The 23489-nt window shown below is 39.2% G+C and overlaps 1 long non-coding RNA gene across 2 annotated transcripts in view; it reads right to left on the bottom strand.

Moving 5' to 3' along the window:
- Nucleotides 1-807: 807 nt before the first annotated feature.
- LOC140513146 (uncharacterized) overlaps nucleotides 808-23489 on the bottom strand; it is a 32995-nt gene continuing 10313 nt past the window's right edge. For both annotated transcript variants that reach the window (XR_011970083.1, XR_011970082.1), the window contains exon 3: nucleotides 808-1192. This is a non-coding gene — a long non-coding RNA (uncharacterized lncRNA). The remainder of the gene's footprint in view (nucleotides 1193-23489) is intronic.

The raw sequence follows: 23489 nt of genomic DNA on the forward strand, positions 1-23489 counted from the left end.
CCTGATCCTAATTAAGCTCTCCAGCCGCATAGTTTGTACCTGAATACCGTGCCTGTTAGATAACAATAAGTGTGCCCAGATCCGGGACAATCTCAAGGGCGGGGAGAGCTCTCTCCCATCACGTTTCTCACGGGAAGAGGCGGAAATACACGAGATTGCTCGGTCTCACTCCTCGATTCCCTGGTGTTTATGGGGGGCCTCGTGAGAACTCTCAGATTTAGAAGTTCCCACCTTTACCCGCCCGAGACTGTCCACATGGAATTGAGCTTCCATCCCCAGCAGATAAGAATTTTTTCCAGGGAAAATTTGATACCTTAAAAAAAAAACTTTATCAAAAATCATGTCTGTTACACCAGAAGGATTGTTTTCTTACATGAGGTTACTAATAGAATTGTTAAGTGGAAAAAAGACTCATTTGATAGGAAAATATGAGTAACACCAGAAGCCATTAATATGTCTGAATCAACGAGGTGAATTATATGCAAAGCAACTTCAAATGGTTCCATCTGCAGATAATACTGTGAAAAGAGAAACTGACCATGTCTGAAGATCTTTATGATAAATTGAGAGACTTAACTTTTTCTATTTTGCTTTGCAATTGAGTTCACTAATGCATTTAAAGGTGCTCATTCATTCAGTCTCCTTAACTGAATGAATCATTTATTAATCAGTTGTTTATTTTTAAACACCTACTATGTGCTAGGTACTATCCTAAGTACTGGTGATATCAAGACAAAAGAGAGTCCCTATTCTGAAGGATCAGTTAGAAAAGGCAACATGCAAACAAATATGTACAAACACGCTATATACAAAATGAATTGGATATAATCAAAATAAGTAAGGCACTGGAATTGAGGAAGACTAGAAAAGGTTCTCTGTGGAAGGTATGACTTCAGGGGATAGGAACAGGGGAGAGGTGTATTGTGTTAGTAGACTGGAAAGGTAGGTAGAGCCAAGTAATAAAGTGCTTTGAGTATCAAACAGAGAATTTTATATATAATCAAAGCCTTAAAGCCCACTGGTAAGGGACTGTCTCTTCACTGGTGGAATTAATGCCCAGTGCCTGAGGGGCAGGATGCAATTGACAAGAACAGGAGAAAAGAATGATCCAGTCTCTTCAGTTTCTTTGCATTCTTCTGGCTTCCAACTTCAAGAGAGATGATCTGTGGTTGCCAACCTCTCTTCAATCCTCCTAAAAAGAGAATAATCCTAGAAGATATTGACATCTGGAGAAGTTGGCAGTCTCTGTTATGTCACTATCCACAGCTTGCTATACTAGAGAATTTAAGGAATTTCCCCTTTGGGTGAGATCTGGGACTCTCTTGGTTGAGCTGGATAATTTCATTCCCAGACATATTCTCATATGTATATTATTTCTGATTTTGTTTTGCTATTAACTTAGATAAATGGGTTGGAGATAGGAAAATTAAGATTGACTTCAAAATCGTAAACTTGATTAGATAAAAGACTAGCACCACCTTCACCAGAAATAGGAAAGTTTGGTGTGGTTGCAGTTTTGAACTGCTGAGTTTGAGGTAACTATTTCAAAATGTTTAATAGGCAGTTGGCAATGTGGGATCAAAGCTCAGAAGAGAGATTTAAAAAGGATATGCTTAAAAGCAGTTGGATGGCATAAGCAATAGAATGTTCAGCCTGGAATCAGAAAGACCTGAGTTCAAAAGTGACCTCAGATTCAAGCTGTATGACCTTGAGCAAATCACTTAACTTCTTTTCACCTGAGTTTCCTCAATTATAAAATGTAGTTAATAGTAGCAACCACCTTTCAGGTTTGTGAATATAAAGTTAGATAATACGTGTAAAGTGCTTAGCATAGTGTCTGACACATCCTAGTAGTTATTATTATTTTATATACATCTGAGATCTGTATTATAAGGGAGTGAGATTAAGTGATGTCTAAGGTTACTTCTAGCACTAAGTCCTATAATCTTACCGATGGCAAATCTCCATAAGGACTAGAAAATGGTCCCACATTGCTATAAAAAAACAGGTTCAGAACTATCTCTAGGACTGATTCCTCTTCATTTAACGGCTCAGAGTCTCCTGACTTCCCTTGAAAATTAGTTAAGAGTTTTCTAAGAGATGCTTTTTCTGATAAGCGTCTTTACCTCAATCAGTACGTTGGCAATAAACAACACTGGATATTTGTCCTCAATAAATTCCACTTAATCATCCCCAGTCATTATAACACTTGAAAAAGAAAAGATTTAGCCTCAGGTTCTTCTTTTTTCTGTTCAGTTAAGTAAGAATCAAAGATCTGAGAGAGTAACAATGAAAAAAGTTTATACAACTGTCTATCTTGAATTATTTGGGTACAATATGGCCTATAGACATGGGACTGGACGAGGTGACATCTAGAATTAACGTCCAATCCACAAAGTTCACTATCTGAAATAACTTAGAAAATGTAACTCACAGCGTGCAATTATTTAATTACCCCTTTGTCTCCTATAACTGAGAATACCTGTTATCACACGAATCTCATTCTGAGTGGTTTCCACCAAGTAGGGAAGTCTTTTGGACTTTTTACATACTATAAAGTTTTTCAGCAACTTTGTACACAATGTCATAGAACTATAGGTTTAGAGTTAGAAGCGATCTGAGAGGTCATTCAGTACAAATTCATTTTATAGATGAGGAAACTGAGACCCAGAGAAGTTATAATTACACTGGGAGTAAGTAGAAGAATGAAGGTTTGAGACCCAATTCTCTGATTACAAATCTATAGCTCTTCCTACTGCACCACACAATTCAGTTGCCCCAAGTTCCATACCAATGTGATCATGGTTGGCAATCGGGGGTGAAGGTTGGGAGAGAGCATTGATGTAAATAAATTGACTGCCTAAGGTTGCAATGATAAAGGAGTTAAACCAAATGGCATCTGCAGTGCCTTCTAGTTCTAAGTCTGCAATGCTCTAAGCCTACAATCCTAGGGATGGAGTCAAGTTTTCCCATGGTTTCCACACCATTATAATGGCTCTTCCCTCTTCCTCTCCGTGCCCCTATTCCTACCCCTACCACACATAGTCACACCACCTACCAGGTAGCTAGGATTCTGAATCCTCCCTCCTACTCATACCCACAGTGACAGGTCTAATTTCTAGGCCAGGGGGTCTTCAGATGGGTTCCTATATAGATTTCAGGGGGTCTGTGAACTTGGATGGGAAACAATATATATCTTTATTTTTTTTACTAACCTCTGACATTTAGCATTTCCAACAATTATTAATATTGGCAACAAACAGATGAGAAGTCCTCCACAGGCTTTACTAGATTGTCAACGTCATCCGTGGCACAAATAAGTCTTAAGAATTCCTTCTCTACAAGGAAAGATTTATACAATCTGATATAGAAAGAAGTAAGCAGAACCAAGAACACAATATACGTAATGACTACAACAGAGTGAATGGAAAACAGATGTAATTGGGGTTAGGCACATGCCTAAGATGGAGGCATCCATCCATGGACTGCTCCTAGGAGATAAGAGGAATGGTGCAGGTATAGATGCTCTGCATTGGTCAGGCATGTGACTGGGAGCAGTCTCTTCCCATTGGTTGTAACTGTCTGTAACTGGTTGCATCTTTGAAACTGACTGGCTCTCTCGCTCTCTCGCTCGCGCTCTCTCTCTCTCTCTCTCTCTCTCTCTCTCTCTCTCTCTCTCTCTCTCTCTCTCTCTCTCTGTCTCTCTGTCTCTCTGTCTCTCTCTCTCTCTTTCTGTGTGTGTGTGTGTGTGTGTGTGTGTGTGTGTGTGTGTCTCTCTCTCTCTCTCTGTCTCTGTCTCTCTCTCTCCCCCTCCACTCCTTTCTACAACATCCAAGAGTGAAGGACTCATTCACTCAAAGTGAGCAAATATTACCTTACCTAGGAAAGGCCATCTTTCCCTTTCCTTAAGGATTTTGCCCCTGAGAAATGAGCTTGGGATTTAGGTCTGTTTCATTTGTTCTTTTCAATTCTAGGTAGAAGGAGTGAGATCTCCAACCTAGGAGTTCAAGCCATGGGGACTTTGAAGCCCAGAACTCCAGGTTGAATGTCACAGCCAATCCATCAGGGAAGAAACTATGAGAAGCAGGGTCATTGGATACAAGGGGGAAGAAAGGGTTGAACTTGAATCTCCTGGGACTAATGCAATGTAGGAGCTGAGTCAAACTTGAGTCTAATCCCCCTTTCCTCCCTAGAGATGGAAGTAGTGTAGGGGACATTAAGCCATCAAGGTTCTGGGAGAAATGTTTTTATGTTTGCTCTTGTAATAACTTGGAAGTAAATATCCTGTGTAAAAGCTAATCTGGCTATTAAGTGCATAAATAGAAATGGAGTACTCGGACCTATAGGATTAAGGTAATATAATCAGTGGAGGCTCTAACTAAGTACAGAACAGGGAGACTATAGTAGTCCTGCTGCAGTCAAAGAATTACGCTGTAAACCAATTCAGAATGTCCATGGATGCTCCAATTCCCGTGAGTCCCAAAAGAAGGATATCTCCATTTAGGAGATTTAGGCATTCAGTTAACTGTCAGACAGTCAACAGAGAACGCTGCAAACTTACAAAGACCAAGCAAGATCCCAAAGAAGAGACGGGAGAAGACAACTTTAACCTGCTCCTTTGCAGAGGAGTGGGGGGGGGGGGGCATAGGATCTCTACATGGAACATGTGGAAGAATATTTTCACTTTTTGATGTGTTTATTCACTTGACTGATTGGATTTTTTGGTTGTTTTTTCTTTAAAAATATTATTTGTTATATGAGATGGTCTCTTGGAGTAATTTTGGTGATGTTAAAAAAAACAGAAATAATTTAAAGAATCCCTGCTTTATGTCAAGGGCTCCCAACCTCTTTCAATTTCCTTTGATTTTTATGAAACCTTTCCATAACCCCTATCCAATATGAAAGTAAATTAAATTCTAGACTTTATTATGCATATGCACATACAAAATTTAAAATAGAGATAGATAAAATAGATAGATAGACTTAATGTTTTCATTGTTATAAGGAACTCTCTTTACCAGCATGGGTCTTTACAGAAGAAATGAAAACTTTAAATAATTATATAAAAATGCTTTAAATAACTGGAGAAATAAAAATTAAAACAATTCTAAGGTCTCAGCCCACACTTCTCAGATTGGCTAATGCAACACAAAAGGAAAGTCATAAATGCTGGAAGAAAAAGGGGGAAAATAGGTACACTAATGCACTATGGGTAGAGTTGTGAACTGATTCAACCATTCTGGAGAACAATTCGAAATGATGCCCAAAGGGCTATGAAATTGTGCATACCTTTGTCTGTATCCAAAAGAGATCAAAGGAAAAGGATCTATATGTACAAAAATATTTATAGCAGCTCTTTTTCTGGTGGCAAAGATTGGGAATTGAGGGGATATTCATCGGGTGGGGGAATGGCTGACTGAGTTGTGGTATATGATTGTGATAGAATACTATTGTGATATAAGTAATGGCAAGGGGGACGGGTTCAGAAAAACCTGGGAAAACTAGCATGAACTGATACAAAGTAAAGTGTACAGAACCAGGAGAACATAGCATACAGTAATAGCAACACTGTAATGATCAGTTGTAAAAGTCTTAGCTACTCTGATCAATACTATGGCCTGAGACAAATGAAGGACTGTAATGAAAAATGCTATCCACTTCCAGAGAGAAAACTGATGGATTTGATTGTAAACTGAAGCATATTGTTTTAGAGTTTCTCTATTTTTCTTGCTTTTTTTTTGCAACATAACTAATATAGAGATGTTTTACATGACTTCACATGTATAATGAGTATCATACTGCTTGCCTTCCCAATGAGTGGGAGTGGGGCTAGAGGGAGAACTTTGGAACTCTCAAATCTATAATTCTCAAAAAAAAAATTTTAATAAATGTTTAAAATTGTTTTAAAAATTCAGGTTAGCAACTTCTCTGCAATTCCTGGCCTCAGACATTTAGTAGCTGTGTGATGGGCAAGCCACTTAACTGGTGTTTGCCTCAGTTTCTCTAGCCATAAAATGGGCACAGTAGTGTAATACTTCACAGAATTGTTGTGAGGGTTAAATGAGAGATCTGTAAAGCTCTTAGCATAGTGTCTTGTAATAGTAGGTGTTATATGAGTATTCTGTTCCTTTTCTCCTTTTTCTTTCCCCCAGAGGTGCCTAGAGCATTGAGAAGTGGATAGGCTTACCCAGGAAACATTTAAACCCAGGTCTTTGTGCATTTGAGGCCAGCTATCTATTATGCTATGCTCATTACCGCTTAAGAAACAGAATAAAAAGATTAATTCTTCTTAAAGAAAACTTCCTTTGGTACATAAGTGTCACATAATAGCATACAGTTAAGTGCTTATCAGAATACAGAAAAATACATTAGGTAAAATCCATGATTCTATTTTTTTTTATTAACCAATACTTTCATCCTGAGGACTATTTTTTGCAATTCTAAATTCAAATTTGTTTTTATTTTCAGTTCCAAGTTGTCTCCTTACTCGCTCTGCCTTCCCCACTCATTGAAAAGGCAAGAAAAACAAAATCCATTTCAAATATATATAGTTATACAAAACAGATCTCTGCATTAGCCATGTTTCCAAAAAAAAGAAGCAAGAAAAATAAAGACAAGAAAATATGCTTCAAATTGCACTGAGTCTATCTGGAGTATATTAGCATGATTCATCATCAGTCCTTTGAACTGTGATTGGTCATTGTGCTGATCAGAATTATTGTCCTTATCATGACAATGTTGCTATAACTTAGAAATTGTTCTCTTGGTTCTGCTTACTTCACTTTATATCAGTTCATGCAAGTCTTCTCATGTTTTTCTGAAACCATCCTTTTCATCTTTTCTTATAGCACTATTGGATTCTATTGCATTTATATTTGGTATAATTTTTGGAAAGAGAATATTACATATCACATTCAGCTTCCAGTTTGTGGCTTGGGATTTAATTGAGAAAAGATGTGAGAATCTTGATTTATAAATATCAGCAGTTATAAATAGAATTGATAGAGGCTGCTTCTCTGACATTTTCTAACTTCAGTGACTGGCTGTTGTAGAAATCAGTTAGTTCATCCTACACTGGATTGCTGTTGCTGAATTATTCCTAGTTCCATATGAAAACCTGGAAGTACAAGAACCATACTCTATTCCCAACTGTTAAATATTCTTCGTTGGTGTTTTGACCTGCTCCATTTCCAACTGGATGAGTTCACACTTCTTTAGACAGCTTAATCTGGCACCAGACTTAGTATGGACACCCAAGTGGGGTTAGCCCTGTTTCCCTCGGTACTCTCAAATCCAAGTGATGCACCACCCTCAGGTCCCCCATAGGAGGAACTGACTAGATGTGTGTTTCACCACACCCAGTAATTGAAATAATGTTTCTTTTTTAAAAGTAGGGAGATAGTTATGTGTGAGGACTACTTGTTGTAGTCCAAAAAAATAAAATCTAGATTGAGGGTGGGTTCACATTTCTCTATCCCTTATCTGTGATCTGGCCACACTCCATTTTTCTGCGTGGTACCACTTCTTTGTTTTGTCCCTTTTCTAGGTACTCCTAAGTAAAATATGTTATGCCCTAAAGCCCAGTTTTCTTCCTAATCATCAGCTACCTTCCTGAAAAATCAGATCCACCTAAGTGGATTCCCCCTCCCCTTCCTCATAAAGTACTGACCCTCGTTGACTTTTCTGACCTGCTTTCATGTATGGTTGTAAAAAATTACTCAGAAGTCAGCAAGACTTGGGTAGAACACCATGCCAAGATCTGGAGCTATCTTTATCAAGATTATCTACTCTTGCCACCATTTAAAGACCATTATACATAAGGAAAAGCTGGGTGGCACCATGGGTAAGGTGCCAGGCCTGAAGTCAGGAAGACTCCTATTCCTGAGTTCCTCTTCTTCAAACACTTATTAGTTGTTATGACCCAGGGCAAGTCACTTAACCCTGTTTGCCTCAGTTTCCTCATCTGAAAATGAGCTGGAAAAGGAAATGGAAAACCACTCTAGCATCTTTGCCAAGAAAATCCCAAATAGGATCATGAAGAGTTGGATGAGACTGAAAAAATGACCAACCAACAAATACACAAGGCTACTTGGTCACATTCCTTCTCCATCATTTCCCCCAGGACATTAGTCCTGTCCCAGGATGAGCAGTTGATGGGCTTCCTTGTTTTACAGATGATTACTATAATACTCCTCCCTTCTTATTCCCGACTCCACGCCCTCCCATCTTCCTTTGCTTGTCTCCAGTTAAGCCATGTGACTTCTCTCCCCATTCTTTTTTATATGTGATTTCATGAAGAGAGCACCAGATGAGAAGCTTCCTCTCCCAATGCAAATAGATATCTTTGTCATAGCTCATGCTCTTAGAAAATTGATTGGGACACTGAGAAATTAAGTGCTTTTGCTCAAGATTCTAAAGCTAGTATGCATCAAAAATAAAATTTGAAACCTTCCTGACTTTAAGGCCAACTCTCCATCCACTTTGTCACTCTGTCTCACCAACCATCCCTTAAATGTACCAAATAAAATGGCCAATTGCTTCCCAAATTGACAGCATCAGGTCTGCTAGGGAGTGGTACTACAGCAAATATCCCACTGACGAAAGCAGCTAGAGATGCCAAGTGTACAGATGCTTCAGTAGAAATAACAATTAATTTCCTACAAGGCTATGATGTTTTTGTTTTTGTTAGAATTAGGCACTAATAACACATGGGAGCAGTTTAAGTCTCTAGCATAATTAAGAGACCCTAGATCTGAGTCCAAGGCTGGGCTGTGGTTGAGGGCAAGAGAAGCTACTGTAAAAAAGACTCCAAGACACCAGCAGATTTCAATTATACATGATGGAACTGGACATCTTCATGCCCCACCCTGTGGCCTGGCACATTAAAAACTCCCTGGTCTAACTTGGAGGGTACAGTCCCACCCTGTCTTTATGATTTCCCCTGAAAATATGGCATGCATTTTTTAAAGATGTCAAGCAATTTTAAAGATCTCTATATCTTTATTTTTAAAGAAGAATTAGCTACATGAAGAGTAACAGGGTGCCCAATGCCACAACATAGTGGGAGTGGTAGCCAAACATTCTTTCTAGGTACTAAAGGAGGGAAAAGTCCTCCTCTGTTCCCTCTGGTACCATCCCTACCATTTCAATTTATGCTAAACTTGAGAGACTAAGTCTCTCTCATGGCTGCTAGCAGAAAATCATTATTAATAGAACTTTAATAAGTGTTCCAGTGATTTTTCACTCTTTCTCACCCTTCAGCTTGGCCACATGCCCTTTAAAGTCTATCTATCCCTTTCTATCTATCCCTTCTGACCTCTGCCATTCCACATAAAAATATTGCTTTCTAATATACCCTTCTAGCACAGAAAATTTATTCTAGATTACTAGTAGTCTCTGACATGAATATTTTTACCTTTACACACTATCTCTTGGCATAAAGGTATGCTTTAGAGAATTTCTCAGTCTCTTGTCTGAAAGCCTCTCCCTGATAAACCTAAGATGACCTACACATGGTATGTCTTAGGATGTTTGCAAGCATAAAGTTCCCAATATTACAGAAAAAAGATTTCATTAAATGAAGAAGAAAATGGTAAGATGGTGAACTGATGAAAAGTAAACAGAATCAGAAAAGCATCATACCCAATGACAACATTATAAACAGAAATGAAAAAATGAGAATGAATATTGTATAATTATGATGACCAAGATGGTCCTCAGAGTAGGGTTGAAATAGTGCACCTCCCCATACCTCTTCGCAAAGATTTGGAATATCACATATGTTCTCAGACAAAACTGGATGAGTTGGTTGATTTTGCTCAACTACTTTTATCCTTCTGTTTCTTTTTCAATCATTTTATAAACAACAGCTCTTTTGAGAAGGGAGTGGAAATGGATATGTTCAGAAATGAAAGTAATGTATCAAGAAGATAACCCTAAAAATACTTTAATAAGGAAGAAAAAACAAACAAATCCTTGAATGCACAACTATTAGTCCCAAAGATGTCTATAAATCTCTAAAATCATTTGCTACCTCAAATAAGATAACTCTTCTCAAGAAAGTTCCCAACCCCAAAAAGTCTTAGCCTTCTACTTTCAACAGGTTAAATTACAACCCAAGAAAGTATCTCTCTCTAACTTCCAGCATATAGTATTCCCATAGCTGTCCACAACATCTGCATCAGTGGTGGTCCACTAGTGTCTCAGGCAAAGAAACAATGTCTTATCTTTGTGCCTTCTCTGCTGAACCAAATGAAGGCAAAAATTCTGCAAAACATCCTCTTCTCTTCTAATTACCATTTTTTCATCCAAAACACCCTTCATCTTTCCCCCGCCCCCACTCTTTCCCAATAACCACTTGCATCCATCCCCAAGCTTATCTAGGTAGGAACACAGTTTCCTTTCTCCAGCTACTCAAATATGAGGGGAAAAATGAAAATATCCTAAAACTTGCTATATTTTTCCCTTCAGTCAAAAATTTTTGGTCCCTGTATATTATCATACTGCATGACATTTAAACAAGATATATTTTACATATAATATATGATATACAGTTACTGTATTCCAGAAAAGCCATAACCCAATCTTTTTGTCCAATAAAGTATCTATTCTTTAACCATGCCCCTTTTCCTCTTGCCCTCCCCCTTTTCTCAAATTTGCCATATCTGAATTTTCTCTGCCTGAAATATTCAGGTCAAAAGAATTCCAGTTCCCCAGCTAACTGTCAGCTTCCCTGTCTATGGCCTCAGAGGAGAGGAAAATAATAGAACTGCTTAAGTGGGATTTCCAGCCCTCCCAACAAAATACTTCAGCTGCCCATATGCTGAGCATGAAGTGGTGCTAAACTCAAAAGTTCCAGGGAGAATTTGGCATAATTATGGACCAAGTCCTGGAAACAACTTTTCCATAGATCATTGTAGATTTCTCTCCTTCAGTCATGGCCAAAATGCCAGTGTCCCTGGTTTTATCTCTTCTCTACCATTCCTTCTTCCACTTTGGGAATATAAGCCTGGAGGAAAGTAGAAAGACCACTGACTCTGGAGACAGAAGAGCTGAATTCAAATGCCACCTGACCTTTATCTTTGTCACCTTGGGCAAGTCACTTAACTTCCTTGGGTCCTAAGAGGATGAAATGGACTCTGAAATTCCACCTGTTTCTAAGATCTTAAGAGCCTCTGTCCTGGCCCCATTATGTAGAATTGGCGGGATGTCCTAGTATGGAGATATCAGTCCTGGCCGATTAAAAAGGGGTTGGAAAACGGAATTCAACAGACTGTCCTAGTTTAAAAGGGTTACCTGCTGACCCAGATTTAGAGATGGATGTTGCCCTTGTACCTGTATTAACTCTGGTTTTCCCTCCATGCTTCCTTGAGTGTGTCTAGTTAAGTCAACGTGGCCTTCTCATCAATACTGCCGAATAAAAATTGCTTTTAGCTATTTTGAATGCTTTCAGCACTATCACCTAACTCTTCTCCAAAGTTTCTTTAGTCCTAGCAATGGACCCCAACTTTAGTAAACAAAGTCCAGTTCACATGTGGTCCACTTTACAAGCATTTAATCATTTACGTACTCTCCTTCCCATGATACAATGTGCTAAACTGTGCCCATAGGCGTCTGTGTGCCACATTGGCTATATCTGCACCCGTTACCTCCAGGGTACCATATACTGACTCATATCAGCTATGACTTACTGCCCTGTGTTTCCTTGTTATTCATAGAGGACAAAACAAGAAACTGTTTGCCTGTCATTTATAGGGAAATAGTTTTCACACATGTTGGAAATCAGCCCAAGCACTGAGGCCATGCACATTTGAGGGTTATCAGAGCTGTCTGCTTCCCCTAGGTGGGGGCACAAGGTCACCAGGCAGCCAAGGTTCTCACTCAAATGTCAGTTAATAGGAAGCAAATCCCACGACACAATTTCTGGTAGTATTTCAAGCATGTACCAGTAATATCCCATTGGCTCCACTAGGCCTTCTGCTTTGAGTACTGCCAGTGTACTTACCAAGTTGCGATTGCAACATTCTGGCTAGAGATCTCCTTGGGGTGGTAAGGCGTGGGTCTAAATGTGTTAATTCCTGTCAAATCAAGCTCTTCTCTCAATAACTGGCTCTCACAATCTGAACCCTGATTACAGAAGACTTGAGCAAGGAAACCACAGCATTCATGTACTTCTTGGAGAACCCTGATTCCAAGTTGGATAAAGCTAAGAATTTTGGCTCAGGAATACTTCTATTGATATATTTGCTATTGACACAACAGGCTTCCCAAAACAAACAGCCAGGCAGATCTTCTCACAAAGACGTCAAAAGTAGTTAAGCAAAACCAGTTAACAAAACTGTTATGTCTAATTATATACGGGAAATTCTGTTTGGGAGTCTTACCATTGATGATTGAAAAAAAAGTGCGCTTTAGCTTTACAGTATAATACCAACAACTAAGTGCTGCATTTTATCTAAATTTTGTTGTAAACAATTTTCTGAAGTGCATTTTTAAAATAATTAATCCTTTCCCTAGTTTTTATTTTCAAAAGGTTTGTCAGATAGTAATTTTTTGTGTTCATGTAGCTAGGCAGCTGGGTGGCGCAGTAGATAAGAGTTCTGGGTCTAGAGTCAGAAAGACCTGAATTCAAATCTAACCTCAGACACTTAGAAGTTGTGTGACCCAAAGTAAGTCATTTAACCTCTGGTTGCCTCAGTTCCCCCAACTATAAAAGAGGGAAAACAGCCATCTATCTTACAGACTTGTGGCAAGGATGAAATGAGAAAATATTGGTAAAGCACCTGGCACATAGTACGTACTTTATGGATGTTGATTCCCCTTCCTCTCTACATTTGGTTGGGTGGTATTGTTTAATTGTTTCAGTTGCATCTGTCTATTCATGACCTCACTTGGGGTTTTCTGGGCAAAGATACTGAAGTAGTTTGCCATTTCCTTCTCCCATTCATTTTACAGATCAGGAAACTGAGGCAAACAGGACTTGTCCAAGGTCATACAACTAGTGTCTGTGGTTGGATTTGGACTCGGTTCTTCCTAACTCCAAGCCCCTCTATCCACCACACTACCTACCTGCCCAGTTAGGTGTTAGGCTTTATCAGAAATGTTAGATACAAAGATTGTCCCAATTCATTTTTCAATCATTGTTATGTTACTTATATTGCTTTGTGGAAAAGCTTTTCAAGTAAACAACTGAAACAGTCCTTTTTTTTTTGTATAATTCTCTCTTTTATATGGCTAGTTAAGAATCCATGGATGCTTATCTCTAGTTTCTCACTAGATCTCGTTTCTCCAAGGTAGGGATCTGAAATTATCATAATGAGCTTTATAGCTACTGAGTGGTAAGGTTTGAAGTTATCAATCAATAAATATTTATTAAGAACTTACTATGTGCCAGGTACTATGCTAAGCACTGGGTAGTGCTAATTTCCTTTGTATAGCCTGTGCTGGACCTTTCATTTTTCAGTATGATATTCCATTATTCTGCCATTCCCAAAATGTCAGCTGGATCCCTGAACCATACAAAATAGAATTCTTCTATCATGCCTGTCTACTATCTAAACCTCACCCTCCTCCAAATTTCTCTTTTTTCTTCCAAGGGCATCACTGAAATAAGTTACAGGTATGGGATTTATTTATCCCATGCAGCACTCAGGTCCAGAATTTCAAAGAACAGGAACAAATGCCAAGGTTGATCTGACTATGAGATTTATTGACATTACACAAACTGATGTAGTAAATTTTCTTGTATGGGAAGGCTACAACAAGACACGTGCAATGGTTCCCTGTGCTAAGCTGGACCAGAGAAATACAATTTCCTCCAGGAAAACAGCCTTATCCAGTCATAGCCTAATCACAGAGACACAATGGTTTTACATCAAAGAAGAACAAAGGGAATAGAATCTCTTGAAAACTCCTCTCTACAGAGTATAGAGTTTAGGGAACTTTGGAAATACTAAAGAGATTAAGGCCTCTACTACCAAATAGAGAGGTAAAATTCCTTTTGGCTTCAAGGGATATGAGGATTGATTACTCTAGTGTCCTTCCTCCCTATCCCATGTGTTCCCTCCCTCCCTTTTGGGGGGAAGGATCTTAGTCCAGCAAGACTGAGCCTGGAATGTCATTTTTCCATGATGCTTCCCACTCTCTTTATTCCCTGCTCTCCATTCTCTTTGATGAGATGCAAATGAAGCTGATCATAGTTCCATGACATCATGGTCTCTCTCTCACTCTCACACACACACACACACACACACACACACACACACACACACACACACACCTTAGTTCAAGTCCTCTTCCTCTTTCTCCCAGAATGATTTGACTTCCCTGGTCCTTCTGCTCCCAATCCATCCTCTACACAGCTGCCAAATTAATCTTCCCTAATGTCTTTCAACATTAATGCTCTACTCAAAACCCTTCAGTGGTTTCCCATTGACTATAAGATGAAGTCATGAATCCCTCGGTCTGGCATTTAAGGACCACCACAATCTAGTTCCTATATATCTGCAAGACTGATTTCATATTATTCCTCTTTATGAACTCTACCTTCCATTTATACTAGACTTTTAGCTATTACCCAAATTCAACACTTCCCACATTTTTGTCTTTGTACAAGCTGTCCCATGTACCTAGAATACATTCCTTGAGGTAAGCCTCTTAGAATTGTTCTTCAAAGGCTCAGCTCACGTGTCACTTTTCTCATGAAGTTGTCCCTAACTCCTCCCCCACCCACCTACCCCAGGATGTCAATCTTCTCTGCTTCATTGATTTTCTTTATATTTATAAACCAGTTTCCCTCTAAGCCTTAGGACTCTTTTGCATGCTGCTGAATACTCAGAGGAAGACAGAGGTCTTGACTGAAAGAATGCCAAGTATCTGACATAAAGGATTTCAATGAGTTCTAGAGACTCTAGAGAAAGGTAGAGAGCGAAAGAACTTCCTAAAGTTCCTTTGAAGAATTATAGACCCTCAGTGCTATGGACATAAATGAGAATTAGCTCCATCGCTTTCCTGACCTCTATGGCTTTGTGAGAAATGAATATTTCTCTCTTATACTTAGTAAGTAATTAGGTATTAGGACCAAGGCTTTTCCTCTCTTCTACTTCCTTATCCAGAAACCAAGTAGTGTGGGAAATCTCTGAGAAATTTACCCAGGCCAAGATCTAATGAGACATTAAAAGAAATTCTAATTTTAGTCCAATGGGTTCATTCCTATCCCTCATTCCTCATTCTTCAGGTCTGGGAAAATGTTGATTCTCCCTATTATCAAGACAGGTGATATGGAAACTGATGTCTCTTTGACCAAGATTTGAGTGACCTAAGCCACATACCCCAAGATAGCCCACCTCCCATTTTGTTAACCAGTCAGAGTTGAGTAGGTTCCTCCTGTTGAAAAGCATATAAACTGTGACCCCACCATCCTTAGAGGTCTTTGGTTTAAGGGGGATGGCCAACTAATCATCCTTTTATTAATAACCTGCTGACCTTAATAATAAAATGACTAAGTTACCCAGAAACAATGTCACTCAAAACTTTTTAATCATCACAGTTTCAAAATTCCTGGAGAATACTAATGTAGGATCTCTCCTGCATGACAGTGTTCTCTCTCTTTCCTGGTCTGACCTAAAACTTTATCTCATTCCAAGCTGAAGAAGTCATTTACTAGTGTGTTTCTCAGTATATTCTAATCTGCACAACTTCCCAATTCCTGATTATTGCTTTGTCTGGATAAATGGGTTTACTCACTATTGTTTGTGATACCTTTTATGTAGTGGGGAGGGGATAAGACAGCAATTGTAAGCTAAGGGCTTACATCAATATAATGATCAGGAAGTCATTTTCTCCATACCAGAGATACTTGAGGAGCATCTACAGATATCTAAAAACTCCTCTTACAGACTGAAGAAGAGATTCCTCAGCCTTGGCTATTCCAGACCTTGCCTGCCTCTCCCCTCAGCTATCATGGTAGTGGTGCAGGCAGAGCCATTCCAGTCTCTACAAAAGGCAGACCAGATCTCAGATCATATCCATGTATGCCACCCACAAACCATAACTATATATTTATACATCTCTTGTGTTTACTTTATACATTATATTTCCTTGCAGCATATTGGATCATCTCCCAATAGAATGTCAGCTCTGTGAGGGTAGGGACTGAAAGGTTTTGGACTTCATAACCCCACCACCTAAAAAGCATAGTTTCTTGCACATAGTTGGTGCCTAATAAAGCATTCATTGAATTCAAGGCCCATAGCACTAACTGTGTTTCCTAAGTGATTATCCATTTTCCTTGAGCATTCATACATGATGATTTATGGATTTTCCATTTCTAAAGTGCACAACATTTCCAATCCATCTCTTCTGAGGCTAACAATCACTTTGCTGATGATTCTGACATCTGCCATTCCTCATAGTATATGTGAAGCAGATCTCTCCACTCCTTCTAAGGCAAAAGGGTTTTCTGAAAATATTGGCAACTTCCCACATGGCATCCCCTGCACTAAATTCAACAAGTATTTATTAAGCACCTAGTAGTATTATTACATTACTACTAGTAATGCAGAAAGTCAGTGTAATGTAGTATAGCATTAGGACTAAAAGCTTTGTACAAGAGGTATAAAATCTTACAATACTAACTAACTCTCTAAAAGTTAAAATGGACCAAAGATAAATTAATGACTAAATAAAATGGGAATATTAAAGTCAAAAGAGTGAAAAAATTGAAGAAAATATAAGGTACCTCATAAATGACCTGGGGAAAAAAGCAAAAGCAAAATTCCTAAGTTCCATTAATCCATTTGAAAGCCATGACAAAAAAAACCCTAAAAGTCATGTTTTACATATGAATATAAATAACCAAGACCCGTTAGAATCAGAGGACAAAGTAAAAACAGAAAGAATTTACAGACATCTCCTGAAAGGAACCCTAAAATGTAAACTCCCAGGAACATCATAAACAAAGCCCAAAGCTTCCAAATCAAAGAAAAAAATTCTAAAAAAGCAAAAGGCTTAAAATCGAAAGTAACTTTTCCCCCAAAACTGACTAAAATTTCATAGTGGGAAAAGAGAACTTCAGTGAAACAGAACATTTCCAAGTATTGCTAATGAAAAGACCAAAATTTGGTAGAACCTCTGAAGTGTAAACATAGCAGTAAAGAGAAATACAGAAGGTTAAACATATTTGATCAGAAGGGATTGTTCAATTATGATTTTTTTAAAATTCTAATGGATGAGATGAAGTAAGTACCCTTTCAGAATTCTGATGTCATAAAGTAACATAAAAGGAATTAAAGCCCGGCAACTGATTTTGTTATCTTTGATTACCTTGAAAGAAGAAAGGAAAGGGAGAGAAAAGGAATAACTAAATAAGAAAGGAGTTGAGGGAGTGAGAAGTAGTCACCATCTCATATAAACTGGGTGCACAAGTGGAAGAATAAGAAGAAAGGAGGGTGGGAGTGGAAGGTAGAGTGGGTTTCACTTGAACTTCATTCATTTGAATCAGTAAAAGTAGAACACACATACACACATAAAGAGGTAGACAGACAAACAGAGACAAAGAGAGAGACAGACAGACAAAGAGGGAGAGATAGAGAGAGAAAATTTGGTGCAGAAATTCATTCAACTCAGAGAAATATGATGGAACTAGGAGAGGAAGGAGGGAAGAAAAAGGGAATGACTAATCATAAGTAAAAGAAACTCCAGCCCCAAAGAGTGGATCATGAATAAAAAGTTTAAAAGGAAAGGAAGAAAGGTCAGAACCTGTGATTAGTATCTGGGCAAGATCAAGAGAAGAGCATGGAAGAGAAAAATGCATCAAGCATAGGGCACTAGAGCTAACCATTGTCTCACCACCTTATTTGTAAAGAGAGGGGCAAGAGGCAAAGAGTAAAAAGCTTAAGAACAGATGAGAGGAATATATACAATTAGTGAAAATTTAATGTAGCTGGGTTGAACTCATCCATAAAGTAGAAGAGAGCAGAATGGATTAGGAAGCAAAATTCAACAATTTGTTGTTTAGAAGAAACAAAACTTGAAACAAAAATTCACGCAGATTTAAAATAAGGGGCTTCATCAAAATAAATTAGGCTTCAGCTGAACTAAAAAGAAAAAGCAGGGTAGCCGTCATGGTTTCAGACAAAAGAGGAAAAATATATTAAACTTAAAGGTACCCAGACAATTTTGATCCTCAACAAATTCACATAGAATGACATGGTAACTAAATACTTAATAGAGGACTTAAATGAGATACAGGAAGAAATGGAAAGTAAAACTGTAATACTTTGAGTCTTTAATGTACCCCTTTCAGACCTAGGCAAATATAAAAAGAAGATAAAAAGAAAAGCTAAGAGCCAAGACAGAGTTTGAAAAAATTAGACGTGATATCTCTGGTACTTACAAAATGAAAAGAAAAAGAAGTACACATTTTTCATATATATGAGGCACTCTTACAAAAAAATGGCCATGGGTAATGGCATTAACATCTCACAAAAATGCAAAAAAAAAGCAGAAAATATCTTTCACTGATTATGATCCAATAAAAATCATAAAGATTCATTAATTGGTTAAAATTTGGAGATTAAATAGCTTAATTCCTATATATTAACTTTGCAAAAGAAGGAAAATGTGGAATTCTATCAAATTCCTTCTATTATACATATATAATTTTGATACCTAAACCAGGGAAAGTCAAAACAGAGAAAGAAAATGCCAATATCCCCACTAAATATTGATGCAAGCCAAAAGAGACAGAAAAATTCCAATTCAAATAGCTATATGTAGAAAATACTTGAGAATCTACCCACCCAGGCACACACAGAAATTCAGCTTCAAAACTGTGTTGAGTTTATCCTTCATTCTCAAAGAGGACCATGACATCAAGATGATGACATGACTTGCAGTTGACTTTGATTTGAGTGAGGCAGGACTGTACAAAGTCACCAACCTCACTTTCTTCACCAGAGCCATCTGGGTCCAGTGGCCTGATATTCATCAGGATGACTGGAGATGAACCAGGATGCAATGTGAGAGACCCTGGCCCTTTTAGGCTAAGGTCTTATCGTATTCTCACTTTGAGTGAGATACACCTATTCAATGAATAGGCTTCTTTAAGTAGTTACTCAAGGGATGGCCCCTTAAATTTAAAAAAAAAAACTGGGAGGGGGAGACTCTAAAGAGAGAGAGAAGAAAGGACAGAAGGAAAGAACACAAAAATCCTTGTAACAAATATGCATAGTCAATCAAAATAAATTCCCCCATTGGTCATATCCAAATATATATCATTCTGCACTCTCGGGCTATCAATTCTCTAGCAGGAGATGGGAGTAATTACTATTTTTAAAGGAAACTCCAGAAACATATATTCAATAACATGATAGAAAATAAATCTCAAACTCAGGTTGAATTATTACTGAATACTTAGAATGTATACTGTTATTTATTTGCAAAAACAAGGCCATTTGAACTAGCCCATGTGAAAATGTAAATACAGCTTTTACCATGACAAAGTTTTAAAAACACTAATGTTCAAAGAAAATCTTAATTGCAGCAATGTTTTTTAAATTTAATTTTTTAAAGTGATTTATATCACTTCTGATTTCAATAAAAGGATTTATTCTAAATTACAATAGCTTTTAAACCCTGTATCAAGTATTTCTCCATTTTAGCCTACCTTAAAAAATGGACCATTTGAAAATATAGATTATAATTTATGTATCAATTTACTTCTGTTTTAGTTGATACTAAACATCTACATCAAAACCAGTACTTGATTTAAATAAAAAATACTCATTTCAGAAATAAAGACAGACCTAAATAACTGAATGAATGTTCATTGCTCAAGAGTAGCCAGTACAATAAAAATGACAGTATTGTTTAACTCAATTTACTTATTGTGTTATTAAAAATTTACAGATAGTAGGGCTCCGCTCCTCTTCTTTCCTCTCTCCCCTCCCCCTCTCTCCCCACTTGTACTTCTACTTCCAATCCCTTAAGATCTAGCCTCCTTAGGAAATCTCCCCCTCTTCCTCCTAAGGAAGACCCCTCCCCCCCTGCACTTGTAACCGAAACCCTGTAATAAAGCTCAACCCCTGTTCGACTCTGGAACGTCCTTTCTCTCATATGTGCATCCGGCGTGGCCAGCCGAAGACCTCGGAGGTGAGGTAGGAAAGACTCAGGTAGCCCAATACAGGCCTCTAGGCTTGGCAGTTGGTGCCCCAACAGGGATTGGGAGCGTAGATAATCCTGGGTGCTTTTGGGGTACACCCGGAAGGGGCTGTGAAAGAAGCGAGTCCCGAATCCTAGATTCGGAAGGAGAGAAAGTGGAGAGAAGCTTCCCAAACCCCTGGGAAAAGGGCAGGGATGAGGAGTCAATTGCCAGTATAAAGCCAGAGGAACAGGAGGTCTGGGCTGAGACACTTCACAGGGAAGGCAGGGAGGCGGGGGTCACAATAGAGTTAAACGACCTCCGAGAATTTTGTAAGGAAGGGCCAGAGAGGCCAGGGCGGGATTGGAATAAGAGTGGAAGCGGAGAGAGGGGAGGGGAGGACCCAGGCAAGCAGAAAGTTAAGCGGAAAGTTAAGGAGCGTAAAGAAAAAATAGACTCAGAGCTCCATCTAGCGGATGGAAAAGGCGAGGCAGGGGAGAATACGCCGTGCCTTCCCTCCGCGCCTCCTTATAATCTGCTCCATTGGTCAGACAGTTCAGGGCCACAGTCCAGTTTGGAAAAAGGAATAAGAAAGGCTATAGAGAATGGAGAAGATGTAGGGACATTTCCTGTGTTAGAAATAGCGGACCCCAGTGTCCCCGGTGGGGTTCGAAGGAGCCACATGCCTTTAGAGTGGAAGAGAGTGGCGACTCTTAAAGAGGCTTGTACCAAGCACGGCCCTAATTCACCCTTTGTTATAGCCATGCTTGAGACTCTCAGTGGTCAGTTCGTTCTGACTCCTAATGACTGGAAGAGCTTAGCTAGAGCCTGCCTTACCCCTGGGCAGAATGTGATTTGGGTATCAGAATTTTCTCAGAGGGTAAAGAGCACTACCAGTGGGCTAGGGGCTCAGGCCCCCCAGGCTTATCAGCAATTTACAGGAACAGGGCAGTTTGAGGCTACAGGAAATCAATTACAGTACTCAGCCTCCGATTATGTTTTGATTGCCGGAATGGCTATTAGCCGCCTCGGGATGAAGCTATCAAATTTTTAGTAAGGGCCATTGCTGTTGCTCTGGAGTCCCCACCCTTGAATTGGAAGTCAGACACCCCGATTTGGGAGGAGCAGTGGTCCCTGACTCCAGAAAAACTCCAGGCACTACAACTACTGGTTAAGGAGCAATTAGCACCCTGGAATGCTCCTGTGTTTGTTATAAAGAAAAAATCCGGGAAATTCAGGTTCCTTACAGATGTTAATCAAGCATTTGTAAGCTCCTGGCAGCTGCTATACCAAAGTAACCAGCCACTATGCATTCTTATCAAATTTACCTTAAAGGCGATCCTCGCTAAACAAAGAAGGGGAGATAGAGATCGCCTAATACAATCAGAGCTAAGATCAAGAGGCCTAATACAATCAGAGCTAAGATTAAGAGGCCTAATGCAATCAGAGCTTGATACAGCTGTCTCAAAAAACTCACATAATACTCCAGCTATGAGACATTTTAAGATACTAATAGGGGGTCGAGGGAATGTTTGTGTCTCCACAGGAAAAGGTGATGCATGGATTCCCATTAGAAGGATCCGTAGGTGGGAACCGAGGTCGGAGACGACGGAGACGCAGGAGGCGGAGACCCCGGAGAGCCCAGAGACCCCGGAGAAGGATCATACACCACCTGAGCCTGCTGCTGACAGCTTTAACCTTGCTGCCCAGAGAGGAAGCAGCCCTCATCACAACCGCAGACACTGCTGCTGACAGCTTCAATCTAGGCATCCTTTTTTCGCCAGCTGAATGAGGACTTTGATATCACAAACCCAGGACACTTGGGTGGGGAGGAGGTGACCAATTTTCCACCTGTATAGATCCATTTGCAAGATTAAGGGAGTGGTGATGTAAGGTGCCTACACCACCTGCTTCTCTTAAAATATGCTTTGGGATTAGTTGATTGCACTTCCCCTGTTGTAACTCAGCCATTTAGTTTCATCTTTGTTTTATTTGATGCCTCCCTTTGTCAGTTGTGCTAGCTGCAGATTTCTGTGTGAATGAAGTCTTGTTGTAGGGTACTCATATGCTAAATGCCTTCCTTAATCCACTCAGCCTCCAGCCACTGTTTGCTCTAGAGCCAGGTGCGCTCCGCGCATAACAAAGAAGGGGATATGTTGGGACTGGAAGCTCAATTCCGTGTGGACGGTCTCGGGCGGGTAAAAGTGGGACTTCTAAATCTTAGAGTCTTACGAGGCCCTCCATGAACAGCGGGGGTTTGAGAAGGTCAGACTGAGCTAGCTCGGCTAGCTCGGGTATTTCCGCCTCTCCCCGGGAGATACGTGATGGGTGGAGTCTCCCTGCCCTCGAGGTCGTCCCGGATTGGAGCACACCTAGTTACCTAACAGCACGGTATTGAGATGCAAACTGTGTGGCTGAAGATTAAGTAGGATTGAGGAAGCCAGAAAGCTCTCTCTTAGCACGTGTGGAGCCAAAGAGGATAGTAGGGCTCCGCTTCTTTTCTTTCCTCTCTCCCCTCCCCCTCTCTCCCCGCTTGTACTTCTACTTCCAATCCCTTAAGATCTAGCCTCCTTAGGAAATCTCCCCCTCTTCCTCCTAAGGAAGACCCCCCTGCACTTGTAACCGAAACCCTGTAATAAAGCTCAACCCCTGTTCGACTCTGGAAAAAAAAAAAATTTACAAAAGAATTTCTTCATAGAGCTAACGAAAATACTAATAATAAAATTCTTCTGGAAGAACAAATGATCAAGCATCTCAAAAAGAATAGTGGGAAGAAGGGGGCCAAGCAATACCACATTTCATACTATGTTACAAAGCAATAACCATAAATATGATTTGATAATAGTGAAGAGATAAAAAGGTGAAATCAGAGAAACAGAGTAAGTACACAATGCAGAGAGGCAAAGGAATCTGGTAGCCTGGTGTTTAATAAATGCAAAGACCCCAGCTGTTGGGGTAAGAATTCACTATTTGACAAAAACTGTTGGGCAATACTGGAAAGTAGTCTGGCATAAATTAGGTTTAGATCAACCCAACAAACTACATACCAAGGTAAGTTCCAAATGGTCATATGACCTAGATATAAAAGGTCACATCAAAAACAAATTAGAGGAGTAAGAAGAGATTACAATTTTCCAATATATGGATAGGGAAAGAGTTTATGGCCAGACAAGAAAGCAAGAGGATCAAAGAAGATAAAATAATTTCAATAATTAAAGTTTTTGCACAAACAAGACCAATACAATTAAAATTAGAAGGAAAACTTAACTAGGGAGAAAAATCCTTACAGCAAGTTTTTCTAATAAGGGTCTCATTTCTAATATATAAGGAATTCATCCTAACTTATAAG

The sequence above is a fragment of the Notamacropus eugenii genome, chromosome 7 (assembly GCF_028372415.1).
Source record: "Notamacropus eugenii isolate mMacEug1 chromosome 7, mMacEug1.pri_v2, whole genome shotgun sequence".
Classification (NCBI taxonomy): Eukaryota; Metazoa; Chordata; class Mammalia; order Diprotodontia; family Macropodidae; genus Notamacropus; species Notamacropus eugenii.